The 18,967-nt window shown below is 35.2% G+C and overlaps 1 long non-coding RNA gene across 1 annotated transcript in view; it reads right to left on the bottom strand.

Moving 5' to 3' along the window:
- Positions 1–714: 714 nt before the first annotated feature.
- LOC107517388 overlaps positions 715–18,967 on the bottom strand; it is a 288,260-nt gene continuing 270,007 nt past the window's right edge. Inside the window, exon 6 of the long non-coding RNA XR_001598494.2 lies at positions 715–831. This is a non-coding gene — a long non-coding RNA (uncharacterized LOC107517388). The remainder of the gene's footprint in view (positions 832–18,967) is intronic.

Genomic DNA, 18,967 nt, shown 5'->3' with positions numbered 1-18,967 from the left:
TAAAATATCTGAGTTTTGGAAACATGGAGCTAATCATAGCAGGGATTTTAATCAAAACTGGAGACTAAACTAATTCAGAATTGCTTACCTCCCACTCATGCTTGAGCAGTGTATTCGCAAGGCCCTGAGCTATCTATAATCTAGCAGTTGTCAAACATTTTCCTATCCATTAAGTAGAGATTAGAAAATTCCACCCATCAGCCTGGGGAAACAGCAAGAAATAATTATTTTCCTGAGGCTATGGGTGTGATCACTCAAAATATATTGGATACCTAGTCTGCTCCAAGTGTAGGTGTGAGTTCCAAATTCACACATGTGGAATAGAAACCCCCAAATTGGGAATAAATATAAATTGGCCCATAACTGATAAAGTTCCAGAAATGACAAAAGAATATCCTGTTATTAATGAATTCTTTCACAGTACAGAAACTGCTGAGGTCCAACAGAAAATAAATTATACTGACTATAGATTAATAATAATATTAATAATAGTAATAAAACAAACCATTGGAAGAAATAAATCTCCATGAGAGAGAATCAATACACATAATAACAACAATAACAAAGGAGAGTTTGCTTCAAACTCTTAAAAAGACTTTAAAATAAGTATATTAAAACGGCTTTATAAATACAATTTATCAATATTTTCCTTAATGTTAGTGCATTCTGTGTCACATTTAACAAATTTTTTCCTATTCCAAGGTCATAAATATATTTTCCTGTTTTCTTCCACAAGCATTGTTTTAATTTTCGTATTAGTCAAAAGGTAACTCACAGAGTAGAAGATATCCTCAATGCATATGCTGACAAAAAAACTCTGATCCAGAACATCTACAAATCAATAAGAGAAAGAAAATTAGAAAAAAAAAATAATAGGCAAAAGAATTCAACAGGTACTTTACTAAAAAGAATTTCAAAATGGCCAATGAGTATTTGCAAATGTTCAAAATTATTAGCTATAACCAAAATAAAAATGAACAACACTATGAGATGCTACCACATACCCAGAAGAATATCTAAAATTATAAATGTTATCCATATCAAGAATTAGCAAGGATATGAAGTAACGAGAATTTTTATATATTGATGAGTTGGACTGCAAATTGTTATGCCCTTTTTGGAAAAGTTTGGTAGAACCTATTAAAGTTAATACATGTATAACATAATCTAGCAATTCAACATATAGGTAAATACCTAATTACAATGAGTACTTATGCCCACCTAAAACATACTCTTATATAAACTATTGACATAAAGGGAAGCCGAGTGAAAGTTTTATAAAAATTTTTTAAACTATTTTTTGAATAGTTTGAGTTTTTAAAACTATTTTTTGCAATACTTCTGTAAGTCTAAAATTATCTCAAATTAAACAAGTTTAACTTATAAATTAAATTTATATCACGGAAGTGGTATAAACTCCATGTTTCATTTATATGAAATTCACTGAATAATCTATAGCGGTGAAAGACTCATTAGGAGAATACTGACTCGGTAGATATGTAAATGAGCCTCTGTGATAGTAGAAACATTTTATATCTTTTTTCTGGGTGGTGTGTATATGGTATACAGATAAAGAAAAGTAAAGAAACATACTTGAACTGTTAAACTTGACACAAATAGAAAGAATTCATCTGAATGCAGTGTAAAAATATAAAAAGATGGGAATTACAAAAGAAAAGGCAAGAGAGATGAAAGACAAAATGAGAAGTTCTATCTATATCTACCAGGAGTTCCAGTAGGAGAAATTAGAAAGTGAAAAACTGCACGCAAAGATCTAATGTCCGAGACAGATACATAATTTCAAAAAAGATGCATTTTAATTTAAAAGAGCACATTAAGTTTTAAATGGTGTTAATTAAATACTCACCAAGTTTCAATATGATAAAAGAACTGAGTATTAGAGGAAAAAAAATCTTTAAAAGTGCCAGAATTAAAATTCTCACTATTGGAGTAGGAATTTCCAGATAAGCAAAGGAGGCTAGAATGATCTATGTAGCAATGATGATATTGGTATCAACTCATGTTTAGCTTAATTCAGGTAGAGGTGGTTACATACAGAAATATTTGTTGATATGTATATGTACATGAGTTAGTATACACACATGTAATTCTTTACTGTCAGCTGAGAGAGCCTAAAACAACACTCTAGTAGCAATAAATGAACCTACTGTCCAATGTTGGTCTCTAATACCATCCTCTAATAAAAGAAACAAGACTCTTTGGAGAAATAGCTGATTCTGGTACTAGAGCAGAAGTATAAAGATGAACATTAAACATTTTGTTTACTGGAAATTAAGAGTGGAAAAAAATCTAAAAACCCCACAATGATTGTGGATATGTCAAAGGAGCACAGGAGCCAATCAAAAGAGCTCCCAATGGCCAAAGCTGGAACAATTTGAGCAACAAAATAGTGTTGGATTATAACCCAAAGTATAAAATAGATATCCATGAGTCCATATTGACATAAAAAATGACCAAATAAATTAATATATAGGGGAGAATAGACAAATTTCCAGTGCAGAAGAATTCCAAGTAATTTATATAGACATTCCACCTTCAAAGAAGTACAGCATATAATCCCCTACTCTTAAAATATGGGCTACACAGAATAATGTTAAAGAAGCAATGTTTTATTATGCTCATTGCATCTTAACAGGTGGCATAATTTTGATTTGTCCCATTACTGGTAATGTTTACTTTAATCACTTGACTAAACCTAATGTCTGCCAGGCTTCTCCATTATAAAGTTATTTTTTTCTTTTTGTAATTAAGTATTTTGTGTGGAGTTACTTCGAGACTATGAAAATATTTCATTTCTCAGTAAATGTCCAATTCATTCGTATTTTCATTTTCAATTGAAATCCAAAGAGTAAGTATTGAAAAAAGTAAAATAGAAGAGTAACTTTATAGTGGAGATACCTGACAAACATTACCTCAGTCAGGTGATCAAGGTCAACATCAATAGTCATTAGTCATATCAATAGTATGTAACATTGGCATGCTGTGATGAAAATGACACTTTACCTCTGTGGTTTTTCCTCCCCTAAAACATATATCCTCAGTTCTATCATGAGAAAAATAACATAAATTTTCCAGTATGGGGCATCCTACAAAATATCTGATCAATACTCCTTAAAACTGATAAGGTCATCAAATACAAAGTCTGGGAAATAGCCATTGTTAAAAAGAACCTAAGGAAACATGATGATTAAATGTAATGTGTTATCTTGGATGGACTCTTGGAACAGACAACAAACATTAGGTAAAAACTACAAAGATGAATAGACTATGGACTCTAGTAATAAGAGTGTATCAATATTAGTTTATTAATTGTAAAAATTGTAACAAACTAATATAAGATATTAAAAAATAAAGAATAGGTGTGCAAGGCGTATGAAAACTATTCTATATTCTCAATGTTTCTGTAAATCTAAAATTTTTCTAAAAAATACAATCTATTTAAAAAATATTACCTACAGAGGAATGCCAATTAGAATGACAGTAAACTTGGCAATAATAGCTATTCATGGTGATAGGAGACTGATTATATGCAAAGGGATTAAGCAAATAAATATACTGAGGATAACATGGAGCAGGGTTTCTCAGTCTCAGGGAAGGTGGTTATAAATATGGAAAGTGCATAAATAAAAATGAATCCTGTGGTGTTGGTTTGGAATTGGATATATCAATATAAACTCAGAGTTTATAAAGTAGATAAGTGATATTTGATAAATAGAAAGAGATATCTAAATGTAGGTGTTTCTCCATGCTCTCCTCTCCCATGTGTACACATATTCCTAAGCTTGGTCCATTTACAAGGCCTGAGAGGAGTGACATATCAATATTATTGAGTATCTCTGGAACCCAAATCTGATCTTCTAAATATTATCACTCACTAAAATGAACCAGTGTTCCTTGGAGAAACTGCTGATTCTAGAGCTGAAGGAGTTTAAGATAAAATTGATATCTTTTGTTGTGCTTGAAAGTAAGAAGGTGCTCAAAGAATATTGGAGATGTGTCAAAAGAACAGAGTTTGGCTTCTAAGGGTCTTCTATTAACTTAATCTAGGATAATCCCAAAGTAAGTAATGACAGCAATGATTATAATCTATTAGGAAGCCATGGATATTAAAATATGAATGAATTGGACATTTACTGAGAAATGGAACATTTTCATTGACTCAAAGTAACTCCACACAAAATACTTACTTACAAAAAGAAAAAAAATAACTTTATAATGGAGAAGCCTGGCAGACATTAGGTTTAGTCAAGTGATTAAAGTAAACATTACCAGTAATGGGACAAATCAAAATTATGCCACCTGTTAAGATGCAATGAGCAGAACACCACATTGCTTCTTTGACATTTCTGCCAAAGATATAAATTCTAGATCCAATCATGAGGAAACATCACACAAACCCAAATTGAGAAACATTCTTCAAAATAACTGACAAGTAGACCTCAAAAGTGTCAAGATAATGAAAGTCAAAGAAATAAATGAGGAACTCTCCAAGTTTGAAAGAGAATAAACACACACTGCAACTAAATGCAACTTGCGATTCTGAACTAAATTCTTTTGCTATAATGATATCAGAATCATTACTGAAAACTGAAGGGGTATGGAGATTAGATGAAAAGATTCACCAATGTCATTTCTCTGATTTTGATGGTTGTACTGAGTTACATAGGAGTATGTACTTTCTTGAAGAGGTATTGGAACATCAGGTCAGCAACTCGGAAATGGTTCTAAAACAAATTTGTACTGTTAATGAATTGTTTTTTGAAGTTTCATTCAAAATAAAGAGGAAAAAAAAAAAGCATTTAAAACTCTGGGCATCTCCAGAGTGACACAAGTACACAGTGGCCAGTGTATCCCAGAGGCCCCTGAAGGGTCCCCAGCGGCATCTTCTACCAGCACCCAAGGCAGCCCCTTCCTCCACCCCACTGGTCCTGCGGTGCTGGGAGACACGGTCATCTCAGGACTACTTCCCTGCCCATCCTACTTCTAGCCCACAGAGGGGCTTCTTCCTCCTACACAGGGCCAGGCATATTTCTCTGAGTTCAAACAGGCAATAGTGGTCTTTTCTGTTCTGTTTGCCCCTGCCTCCAACTCCTGCTTTTTTTCTACATTTTTTCATTTGACTAAAGAATCCCTCCTTCTCCTTTTGTCATAGAGTGAGGACACTATACAAAAGCTGGAGGGGGAGACCCCTTCCTTATCCACTGCTCCAGACCCTCAGCTTCCCAGACTCTCATGAAGTTGGTTGTATATTCTTCCAGGAGCTGTTTTATTGTCTGTTTTTCAGAATAATAATAATAATAATAATAATAATAATAATAATAATACTTTTTTATGACAAATACTATAAGGTTTCATTATAAGCAAACTCTCAGTGAAAAGGCTCTTTAAAGACAGACTTTTATATATTGATGGGGAAAGGCTGGAGAGAGGCTAGGTTATGCTGCATCAACCAACAGTGGTGCACAGCTCCCACATCAGTGTGGGAAGCTAGAGCTCTGCCATACCCTCTTCACTTCGGGTCCAGCCGCCCTCATAGCAAAGCCTCTCAAGCTTCAGCTCAGCAGTGGCACACTTAACTTCTGCTAACAGTTCACTGGCCAAACCAAGTCTCATATCCAGAGGCAAGAGAACTACAATTCTATGGCAGGAATGACAGTGAATATTTTAAACATAACACATCTCCCATAGCTTGACAGAAGGAAGAAGTAGCATACAGTGAGAAAATTAAACAATATAGTAAGCAACTTTGTGCATTAAAAGAAGTATTGATGGAAAATACTGAAAAACATCAATTGGGGTTTTAGAAACAAGGCAGGAAATATAGGACAATAGAAAGTGGAGGAGACATGAATTTTAAAGATTCATAAGCATAAGGTGTTGATCAACTTTTAACTATTTTTAGGTAAATGTGCATTTTAGACAGCCATTAAGAATAGAAATATGTTTGCCTTCCTACTTCAGAAATAACTCCTATTTCAGTTGAGAGAAAAAGAAGGTATAAAAAAATCATTTTAATCCAATAAAATCAGAACAGTACATTAAAAAAATAAGAAAAATATAGTAAAGTGAAAATGTAAAGTAGGATAACAAAAATAGGTTCAAGTATTCAAACCTGAGCTATGACCAAAAGTTTTCCTCATTTACCATCAACATAGAAGCCAATATTTAAGGTGGAGGTAGTGCCTCAGCTTGGGCCAGGAGCCTTGGAAGGCCTGCTCTGGCTTAAGGACTCTCACCAGTGACCCAGACTCCTCCAAAATTCTTAATAAAATATGTCATTTGTAATTTTAACAAATTGTAACATGGATTCCAGCCAGGTGGAGTTTGTTTTACAGAACAACCTTATGAAGGTTTTTAACTAAATGCTTATGATGCCTAAAAGATACAAAAAGGTATAATACCACAAATATTTTAAATGTTATGAAACAAACTTAGAAGTAAATAGCAAAAAGATATAAAAAAGAAAAATATCAGAAATCTTAAAAATTTAAGCTTTGAAATTTAAAGGTTTAAAAACTCTAGACTTTAGTGAACTAGAATTAGTGAACTTAAAGATAATTTAGAGAAATAAGGATTCTTTTTATATGAAAGAAAGTCATTGAGGGCCCAGAAAATAGAATGAAAAATTTCCAGGACAGAATAGAAAAAAGAATGAAGAAATAGTATTTAAGAAGGAAACACCTAAGAATTATTTAAAATTTACTAAAACCATTATTCTCTAATTTAAAAAAAAACTTTTAAAAGAAAGTTAGATTATGGAGCAGTGTGTGTGTGTGTGTGTGTGTGTGTGTGTGTGTGTGTGTATTTAATATTATGTATACTATAAAACATACACATATTATATGTTATATACATATCATATATACTTTAAATTATATTTAAAACTCTAAAACTCAACTCCAAGTCATGGAGAAGTAAAACAATATAGAATTTTACCAATTAAACAATTTAAAAATCTTAAAGAAATAGATCACTCTTAATAGAAAGAAATGATAATTGGTATGATAGCAAGTAAAACTCTCTTTATAAAGCCATAGGTGCCAGAAGATAATGAAATAATATATTAGAAGTGCTGAGGGAAAATAACTATAAGGCTAGAATTAAAGAAATGTGAAACAAAGGCATAATTTATTCATTCAGCAAATAATTTTCTGTATATTTACTATGCTTCAACTCCTGCTCTAGGCTTTAGGGTATAGCAGGAAACAGAAGAGACAAAGTCCCTTTTCTCAAGCCCCTTTTCTAATGAAGACAGAGAGAAAGACAATAAACAGATAATATGTCACAAAGTGATAAGTGCTATCAAAAAGAAAAGGCAGGATGAGGGATACAGAGTGGTGATGGCAAGATGTCATTTATGAAGAGACATAAAAGAAGCTTTTTCTGAAACCACGACATTTGAACAGATTCCCAAAGGAATCAGGAAGTTATCCATAAAAGTGTCTGAAGCAATGAATTCCAGATAGAGGACTCAAAAATGACCTTAAAGGAAAAAGGAGAAGAAGGAAGGGGGAGAGGGAAAGAAGAGGAGAGGAAGGGGGAGGAAATGTGGGAGGAAGAAGTACTCTAAAATATTGGCTAAAGGAATCGGTAGAATGGAATTGTCATTTATGTGATGAAGAAAACTTCAGCAAGTACAGGTTTGTGGATAAAAACCAAGAGGCAGTTTCTGCTCATAAAATATTAAACATATTCATTCAAATGAAGACATCTCATAGGCAGTTGGATATAGGAATCTGGAATCTAGAGGAAAAGGTTGGAACAGGAGATACAGATTGGCATCCAGATATTAATTAAAGCCATGTGCCAAGTATGACTAGAGATAAAGAGAAACATTTGAGAAATGACCCTTGGGGAATGTGGCATTTACACAAAGGAAAGATAGAAGGAACCCGTGTGGGAGCTTGTGTAATAGAGGCCATCAAGGTAGATGGAGAACCCAGAGAGAGCAATATGATAAAGAGGAAACGTAGAATGTATTCCAAAGAGGATATTAGTAAATCATGTCAAATGCTGCTCATATATCAAGGAAGATGAACCCTGAGACATGACCATTGGGTTTGGCAATGGAGGCCATTGCTTAATAAGAACAGATTCAGTGAAATGAAAGTAATATAGGTCGGAGTAGGGAGGAATCAAAAAATGTGGAGAAGAGAAAAAGTGAACAGAATGATGTGGATGACTCTCTCCAGGAGTTTTCTTGAAAAGAAAATTTCAGTTATATAACTACTTAGTTCATTACCCATAGACACTCTTCATAAAAATTATTAAGGTATCTGCTTCAGCAAGAACGTGCACTTAGAGGTAAGTCTCACAATGATGAGCACAGAAATGGCTTTTAAATATCAGTAAATTTAATTAGCTGTGGATTATAAATAAGTTTAACCTTTATTTTAAAAACTAAAAATAATTTTTAAATTAATAAAGTGAGGGGAGGGTTATTTGATGAAGAAATATGTCATGCTAAAACTGACGGAATTTTCAGAACAAATGACTGTAATTATAGTGGAAATTTTAATACATCTGTCAGGGACTGACACATTCAAATGACAATAAATCTTTACCAATATGGAAGTTTTTAACAACAAAATAAAAATATTTGTCTAATGGGCATCTGCACAACTCTGCTCAGAAAAATAAATGAAGATTATATGTTTTTAGGTATATATAAAACATTTCTTAATTCACATATATGAATAAAGTTAAAAAGCAAGACTTGACCAATTTCAAACACTCCATCTCATAAAGGTCATATGCATTGACCATAATACCATTAAATTTAAAATTAAGAGGAATAAAACAATAAAGACAAGCTTATATTATTTTAATAATTGCTAAATAACTTGTGAATTAAAAAGGAACTTATTATGGAAACTATAGAATACTTAGCAGATTTTAGCAATAAAAATATTCATTTAAAATTATTATTAAAAATAAGTGAATTATATTTCAACTCGAAGCTTGATAAGGAAAAGAATAAACTAAGAAAAGTAGAGGAAATAACAATGATAAGATCATAAATTAATCAATTAGTTGCAATTGTATACTGTTTATTATTAAATAGGAAAAAAACAAAGAAGCATTAGAGAAGACCAACAAAATAAGAAAAGGTGTTTCTTTGGAAAAATTATTAAGATAAACATCTTGATTAAACAAGTAAAAAAAAACAAAGATAAAAAAGGCAAAATTAACAATATTAGAAATTAATAAAATAATTAAAAAGGGGTCAATAGAATATGAGATTTAAAAAAACCCAGCAGACCAATGTTTCTATAACCTAAAATTATATTTATGCATGCTTAAGGACAAAGCACATATTGGTAAAATGCAAATAGGATTTTTTAACCATGAAAGAATACTTAAAAACTTTTGACAATAAAAATGAAAACATAGAGAAACTATAAAATACAGAAAAGTACGCTAGTATAAATAACATTCAGGTGACAAGAAAGAAGTTATTTATTACAAATTATTTCAAAGAAGAGAAAAACAATAGAAGAGCTCCACTTTTTTTTTTAATCATTAAACTAGTATAACTATGGCACCAAATTTGGACAAGGAAAATTTAAAAAATTTATATACTAATCCCCTTATAAATATAGACACAGAGCCCCTAAATAAAACATTAAAACTTTTCATTTAATGTGCATTTAAAAAGATTGTATCATTACCAGATAGCATTTTATTAAAAAATGCAGGATTATCTCAAAATCTGAAACATCAGGAGGAAAAAAATGGCACAAATGATAGAGGCTTTATTCATCCCTCTGGCACCCAATTAAAAGTTGTGACAGAAACAAGGAACAAGCAACAAGGGAAATCGCCTGGGATCTAGACGAACAAGCTATACAACTAGGGATAGAACTAAGAAATCACCCTACAATGGCAGAAGGTAGGATGGAGCAAGAACATGAGGCCCCTGGTCTCTGGCAGCTGAGTGAGACAGAGGCTGTGGCAGCGGCAGCCAGCAGCTGCAGATACCTCTTAAAGGGGCCATATCTGTGAGTAGACTTCCGTGGTGATGAACTTGCTCACTCTGAGCACTAGCACCAGTTTAGTTGCACAGGGAACACCAAGGACTTACAGAGGGACACCGAGTTGTTGGATTGAAAGCTGGAGGTTAGTATCTTTCTTGGGCAGAAGTGCCGGCTGTATCCATTGTTCCTCTATTGAGCCCTCCTCTCTCCCAGTGGGTGGTCTCAGCACCGCCACAGAGAAGACATCATCAAACTGGACAACAGGGGTCTCTCAGCTCAGAGTATTCCTTGAAACGCCACCTGTCCCAACTTGTGGCCCCACCCAAGCTACATCCAGGTGTGTCCTCGTTTAGTCAGGTACCCCTTGATGAGTAGCACCTAGACTCACACTGGAAACAGCTGTCCTTGGTTTCTGGTGTGGCCTTTTGAGGCAACTATAAGCACATCTGTGGATTGCTTGCTGAATCTTAACAGGTGTTCCCAGAAGGGCACAGGCTTGAAATAAATTTGGCCTGCAGCTGAACCCCTCTCAGGATTGTGCCACCGGACACCTACTACACAAGCCACACTAATAAGATCAAGAAACTTAAAAGCTTTGCTTAGTACATAGAAACAGACACAGAAAGGCAGCCGAAATGGGAAGAAAAATAAGCAGAAACCATATGAGAGAACAGAATATAGGTCCAGAAGTAATGGAGTCAAACAATCTAATAGATGCAGAGTTCAAAACACTGGTTATAAAGATGTTCGATGAACTTATGGGAAGTGGAGATGAATTCAGTGTGAGCTTCAACAAAGGATAAAAAATATAAAAATGGAAGTGGAAATTATAAAAGAGAACCAATCAAAAATGAAGAACATGTTATCTGAAATGAGAAATATACTAAATGGAATAAACAGAGTGAATAAAAAAGAGAATCAAATGAAGTATAGAGGATGGGAAACCCAAGGACACTCAATTAGAATGGCAAGAAAAAAGAAGCCAAGACTATAATAATAATAATAATTTAAAAAGCCTATGGGACACCATTAAATGTAAAAATATATCTGTTAGAGGGGTACCAGAAAATAAACAAGACATTGAAGAGCTATTTGAAGAAATAATGATGGAAATCTTCCCTAATCTGGTGAAGGAAATAGACATAAAATCCCAGGAAGCTCAGAGAGTCCCAAAAACAGGAACCCAAAAGAGGCCCACACCAAGACACATCATAATTAGAATGCCAAACGTTAAATACAAAGAGAGAATCTTAACAGTGGCAAGAGAAAAGCAGTTAGTTACCTACAAGGAAGCACTCATAAGACTAGCAGTTAATTTCTCAAAAGAAACTATGCAGGATAGAAGAGCTTGGCACAAAATATTCAACATGATGAAAACCCAGGATCTACAACCAAGAATACTTTATCCAGCAAAGCTATCATTTAGAGTTGAAGGACAGATAAAGAGCTTTTCAGACAAAAATAAGCTAAAGTAATTTATCATCGCCAAGCCAGTATTACAGGAAATGTTGGAGGGATTTCTTTAAGAAGAAAAAGCATGTATCAAAACAGGAATAAAGAATGGTAATAACTACATTCTTATCAACCAGTACCTCAAATGGAAAAGAATAAAGTGCTCCAACCAAAAGATAGAGTGGCTCAATGGATAAGAAAACAAGACCCCTACATATGCTGCCTATAAAGAGACACACAGAGACTAAATGGAAAGGGATGGAGAAAGATATTGCCTTGATGAACCTAGAAAGTATTGTGCTGAATGTAATGGGTAGAATAGAAAGACAAATATCACATGATTTCATATACAACAACAATAACAACAACAAAAGTGGAAATAAACTCATGGATATAGAAAATATTTAGAGGATACTAGATGGGATGGGGATTGGGGTGACCAAAAAAAGGACAAGGGATTAAGAGGTACGAATGGATAGTTGCAGACATGGAGATAGAGTATAGCATGGCGAAGATGGTTAATAATGTGTTGTTATAAATATGTAAGGGGGAAGAGGAGTACTAGATTTAGTGAGGTGATCACTTGGCGAGTTCTGTGGATCTGTGATCACTATGCTATACAACTGAAACTGGTATATTATTGTATGCCAACTATAATTGAAAAAAATCATTGAATTGTACAATGTAAATACAAGCAACTAATAGTCTATTATATTTCAATAAAAGATGGGAAAAAATGCAAAAAAACATCTCAAACATCAGTTTACTAAATTTATTGAACGATTAAAGGAAGAAAATGGTATGTTCATCTCAATCAAAATAGAAAAATTATTAGTTCATGTATAATAAAAAAAAATTATAGTTAACTAGGAATACTTGAACTACATGGTACCCAGGGCCTAAAGTAGGTAGAAGCACAGGAAAACTGCTCATTCAACAAATCGAGAAGTAATAGGTCCCATGAAGAAGCACATTGCCTAACATGAACGGGAGCCTTACATCTGTGAAGTTTCAGTTTAATAATCATCCACTGAGGCTTCTCCAGACATGTGAATTTTACAGTAGAAAATAGTCAAGTACACTGATTTAGGTTAAATAAAGGTCATGGGTATTGGTGGCAAGGGGCAGAAGGAGCAGGAGAGGGGACAGGAGAATGGAAAAGACACACTATGCTTCATAATTCTAATTTTATTCTTACAGTTTATATGTCCTCTGGGCAGCCCAGGGCTGAGGTAGCTTTAAGAGCCTACTCATATTTAGTAAATTAGATTATGCCATGGTTAATCTGGTTGTTCTGATGCTGATGGCATCAGTCACCATGTTCATACTCCAAATGATTCCCTTAGTTTGGCCACTGTCACTCTCTCAGCAGCAGACAGGGAAGTGGCTATCAAACGGCTAACTAATCCATTCCATATAGACATAGAACTAGAATAAAAATGTTAATACCTTTGCAACTGCCTCAATGCAATCACTTTCAGTTTTTAAAATGGGGACTCCTAGCTTTGGAAACTGCAATTTGATAAACATGACTATCCATCCTCTCTCTATTCCCTTCATATTTTTCAGTTAAAATATATAACTTTATACACCTGGATGTGGTCATTTTAAAATTAATTCATATTACTGAAATATTGCTTGATCCTGCCTTCTTCATAAACAGTTGTTGGCTTATTCCAGATTTTTTCAAAATATTTTTTCCTGAAAAATTCAGATGTGAAAAAATGTTCTCCATTACAGCCACAGTGTGTTTCAGATGAGTCTCATATTCTACATTTCTCTGAAAGCAGGAAGATTATGTTGCATCACTTTGATGACAGCTGAACATGTTTTGTTTTTAAAACACCAGTCACTCCCCTTCGAACTTAGACAAAAGAGGGATAATTTCATCAATTTCATTGAGAACAGTGTCAAAATTATGTTTTTTGTACAACAGCTTTCCCTAGTAAACTTGAAGATGTTAACAGAGTTTACCTAATTCTACAAGGTAGTGGTGACTTGGAAGATTAGAAAAATCTCTAGGAGACAAGGAAGCATATATTCTTACATTTTGGGCAGAGAAGTCAGAAATACACTCGATGTAAAGAGAATGAAATTGGGTATTAACAAAAAAAAAAGGTGCAACTAGAAGATAACTGAGAGAAATGCTTTGGGTTTTCTGACATCCAGTATGCTAAAATGCAGATGTAGGGTAAAATCTAAGAAACATCACCCAAGGATCCAGGGAACAAAACATTTAATTATCCATTGTCTTTCCATATAATATCGTTTTTTAAAAGTTTGAGACAATAGCTTGTGTCTCTTAAGCACACAGTATTACTCCTGCAGAATGAATTTCAATGGAAGATAAATGGAAAGTCACTTTCATTGTATCCTGGAAGTATTTGTTAAAGCAATAATGATCATAGTCTAAGCCATTGCTCTCAGGATTAATGAGAGTCCAGGAGGAGTTGATGGTCCAAGATGTAGAGAAAAGTTGTTAAACTCCACATAACTATTAAGTCCCTGATAATTGACTGTGGCTAAAGACTGTGGATGGCGAGGCAGGCATATCAAAGTGATGGGACTGGGAGGGAAGACAAGAGATGGGTGGGTTTAGTGAAGATGTGAATTTTTTAGAGTCCGGGAAAATGAATGCTTTTGTACAGTTAGTAATTTAAAGGTACATCTTACCTTCTTGACTCCATGTTAGCAGCATGAAACTGAATAATTTTATCTTTGTAAAATTCAATAGCGCCACTCCTACTTTTATGGAATTGACACAAACCTCTCTTTATTTCTCTTCATTCTCTTCTTTACCATTTAATTCCATTCTATAAATATCCATTAATACCCAGTGTTTGGATGCTTATGTATTATGAGCAGAAACAAGAGTAGCAGAAAAACAGTGAACATGTTCTCTAGGGCCTATGGCAAGTTCTTTGCTACTTCAATTGAATTAGTTGTACTTAGAAATGTGTATTATACTCTGAAGTTCATAAAAAAATAAATAAGTCTATTAATCCCCAAAGAGTATGTGCCAACCAGAGGGTTCTAATGATAAGAGTAAGCTGGAGCTCCAGTCAAGATGGCAGGCTAGGCAAAAGCAGGGTTCGCCTCCTTCCATGACCACATAAAAATTACAACCAGATTATTAAACAAACAACTTGGAGAACCACCTGAAGTCTAGCTGATCATAATACATGTCTCTGAGGATATAAAGAAAAGGCCACATCGAGATGTGTAGTAGGGGTGGACACACAAAGCGGGCTGGTCCATACCACTGCATGGCAGTTGAGCACCAGGAGGAAGAGCGCAGGTGCAGAGGCCCCAAAGAAACAAGGAGCCTTAGCCCTACACAGGGTCTCCCCAGCCCAAGTATCCAGTCCCAAGAAGTTCCCACAACCTGACTGTAAAATCAGTGAGGACTCTGGCCATCTGAATGAGATGAAAGGAATCTGAAAACTCAGACATCCCCCTTAAAGTTCCCATGCGCAGACTCACTCACAGACGCTCACCCCAGGCTCCAGCAGAGGGTCAGCAGCTCAGAAGGCTCAAACCACATATGGGAAGGAACTGCGTGCCAGAGTGAGGGCTGCAGGAACAGCCACCATTGCTCCTTTGTCGATCCACTCCGGGGCAGTCTGCATCTTGCCTGTGTTGAACCCACGCCCCACAAGGCCAATTCTGATGCTGCATTGACCCAGTTAGATTGGCTGGCTCCCCCCCCCCACGTCTCTTTAAGAATCTGCCCCACCCAACTCACAAACTGCCCACCGCAGACCTGTTGCCAGGCAGCCAGCTCCACCCTGCGCCCTCCCTGGGCTGCCTATTCATGGGCAAGCAGCAGCCCTCAGCTCCTGTTGCCTGCAGGTAGCCTGCACATTATGGCGAAGGTGGGGGAGGACTTTTGGTGGTGGGCCACTGGTGCTAGCTCAAACTGCAGTGTCTCTTGGGAAGATCACTAGGGTCTGTGGGCCTGAGGCAAACAGCAGCTGGCAGCAATCTGCATTGGCCTGATGGAATCAGCTCACTTCACCCTGTGTCTCCCAGAGACCCTGAACCACCGAACCCACAAATTGCCTGTGATAGGCCCATTGCCAGAACATTGATGTTAAAACCTCAACAAAATATCAGCAAATCAAATTCAGCAATATGTTAAAAATATCATATACCATAATCAAGTTGGATTTATTCCTGGGATGCGAGGTTGGTTTAATATCCACAAATCAATTAAAATCATATACCATATTAACACATTGAAAGATAAATATCAAATGATCATATCAATAGATGCAAAAAAAGCATTCAATGAAATCCGACATCCATTTATGATAAAAATTCTCAGCAAAGTGGGAATAGAGGGAACAAACTTTAACATAATAAAGGCCATATATGAGAAACCTACAGCTAACATCATACTCAATGGGTAAAGGCTAAAAGCGTTTTCCTTAAGATCAGCAAAAGTCAAGGATGCCTGCTTTCACCATTCCTCTTTAACATTGTATGGGAAGTCATAGCTACAGTAATCAGACAAAAAAGAAAAAGAAAGCATCCAAATTGGAAAGGAAGAACTAAAATTGTCATTGCCTGCAGATGACATACTATATCCAATTAAAAAATGGGCAGAAAACTTGAATAGGTATTTCTCCAAAGAGGACATTCAGACGCCCAAAAGACATATGAAAAGATGCTCAAGATCAGTAATCATCAGAGAAATGCAAATTAAAACCACATTGAGATATTACCTCACACCTGTCAGATTGGCTATCATCAATAAATCAAAACCAATAAGTATTGGTGAGAATGTGGAGAAAAGGGAACCCTCATATATTGTTGGTGGAATTGCAAATTGGTGTGGCCACTATGAAAAACAATTTGGAGATTCCTCAAAAATTAAAAATAGAACTACTTTTTTACCAAGCAATTGCACTTCTGGGTATTTATCCAAAAAAAAACCAAAACACCATTTCGTAAAGATCTATTCATTGTAGTACTATTCGCAGTAGCCAAGATATGGAAGCAACCTAAGTGCCCATCAATAGACGACTGGATAAAAAAGACATGCACAATGGTACATGTATACAATGAAATATTACTCAGCCATAAAAGAAAAAAATGAAATCTTACCGTTTGCAATGACATGGATGGACATAGAGGGTATTACGCCGAGTGAAATAAGTCAGATAGAGAAAGATAAATACCATGTGATTTCGCTTATATAAGAAATCTAAGGAAGCAAAAAAAAATAAAAACAAGAAACGAAGAACAAAAACAGACTCACAGAGTCTGGTGATTCCTAGAGGGGAGGAGGTTTGGGAGGCTGGGTGAAAAAGGGGACGGAATGAAGATATACAAATCCATAGTTACAAAATGGTCATGGGGATGTAGAGCACAGCATAGGGAATACAGTCAATATTATTGTAATGGCTGTGTGTAATGCCAGATGGATGTTACAGTAATCAAGGGGAATCGCTTTATAAATTATGTAAATGTCTGGCCATTGTATTGATATCTGAAACTAGTTTTAAAAAAAAGAGTGAATAAGCTGACCAACTCCATTAAAACTAAGCTTAGAGACCTTGTCACACTTCTTTATTTCTGATTCTACACCACATTCATTCAACATGATTTCAGATTCTTTATCAAAAGTCTATTATGCACAGAGAAGATACATTGGTAAATAAAATACATATGGTTCCTACTCTGAACCACTATTTTTTCTAGCAGACAGTATGTTCTCAATAAATATTAACTGTTATTATTATTATCAATATCGGTATTATTTTCCAGACAAGAAAAATGAGATTTTGTAATCTCACCTTGTTTTCAGTGAGGGGTGCCACTCTTGGAAGTATCCAATACTTTGTTCCCACATTAAACATTCCCCATTGGGGTGGTTTAAAAATAATTATGGTAAATTCTAATTTTATTACCCCAGAAATATATTAAAAATGTAGATCTTTTATAATTCCTTCAATTAACAGTAGACACTTCTTGATTACTTTCTAATTAAATCATTTCACTCTAAGACTTGGTAATTACAACAAGAAGTTATTAAAATTAGAAAACATTTGCTAACTCAGTCCTTTTGATTATTAAGCTTTTGTCATTTAATATTGCCAAACAGTCTATGAAGATATATGAGCAAAGAAACTGATTTTAATGTCTTTAGTTGCAATAATTAACTACAGGTGTCCCAAACAATGCAATGTTTCTTTCTTATTACATATTTTCCTGTAAAATCTATTGTTCTTGTCACCAATTGGACTTTTTCCCCCTGGCCTATTAAACTATGTTTCCCTGCTCCCCGCCCTCCCCACCCCCCAATATTACTGCTCTTCCCATAGAAGAGAATCATATCCTTGAATCTCCTCTGCTTAGGTATTTTATCTTTCTTTGGTGCCCTGATGAAAATTCATCCATAACTTATTATAAAAATCAGAGTTACTCTGCTTTTGATGGTTTTACCTGACTGATCACCACATTACAATCTATAGGACAATAAACTTCCCCAATCAGATACATTTCTGGAAAGAAAAACATCCATATTGCTGAGGCCTGAGAAATGCATTGTGTGATTTGCTATCTCAATATGTCAATAAGGTGACAATTTGCTTTCATCAGATTTTTTAGAAGGTGTGATATCTTTTATCTTTAGTGGCTGGCTCTTACCGGGGTGAGGGAGAGGTGGGGAGAGAGATTGTTCTTTCCTTCAGGCAAGCCTCAAAGAAAATTAAAGGAGATATGTCTCTTCTGCTCTTTGCAAAATCAGTGTAAGCAAGAGGTATACACATCATCCCTGATAGGAAATGGCTTTTGAAACATACGATTGGATCCATAGAACCAAATGATCCCTGCAAGCTGTGATCAGTCAAAGTAAATTTCCCCAAATGTGATTCTGAAGCATAGGGTGAGGTGCTAATGGCTGTCTATTGGAATATCGGTTTGACAAAACACACCTAGAAAAGATATTGACAAGCTCTTCAGTGTTCTAGCAGAAAAGAGATTCTTGAAATCAAGCCCATTGCTCCTCTGCCTGCCTTCCGCTGAGAAACAAGGTAAGGATTGAGTAAATTCATCACCCTTTAACAAAGCAATAAGTGAAAACTGATGAGTCTCTGTGTTTGATGGAAAGGTATTATCCTGTTCGTGGTGAATAACAACTCCCTATACTCTACAATGATCAGAGAACACCTAGGGAATCGTGTTCTATTTGGGGCACAATGTTTTCCCGAGGACAATGAGAAATACCCAACAGAGGGGAAACATGGTGTGAAGAATGAAAGGGAGAATAGAATAGGAAAGCTGAGCCCAGTACTGGAAGGCTGGAGGGTGGCAGGACAGGAACATCATGGGGTGTTATGGTGTGGGTGTCACTACACAAAGGAGCAGAGGACAAACTAGGACACATGAGTGGGAGTCACAGGGAATCTGATTTAAGGTCAAAATCGGGAACAACATTCTTACGGCAGAATTAGCTGGTTCAGGCTGTAGTGGACTCTATTTATTGAAAGTATTCAAGCAAATACCTAGGT

This window comes from Rousettus aegyptiacus, unplaced genomic scaffold (genome assembly GCF_014176215.1).
Source record: "Rousettus aegyptiacus isolate mRouAeg1 unplaced genomic scaffold, mRouAeg1.p scaffold_m13_p_12, whole genome shotgun sequence".
Lineage (NCBI taxonomy): Eukaryota > Metazoa > Chordata > Mammalia > Chiroptera > Pteropodidae > Rousettus > Rousettus aegyptiacus.
This window is presented reverse-complemented; position numbering and strand designations above follow the sequence as displayed.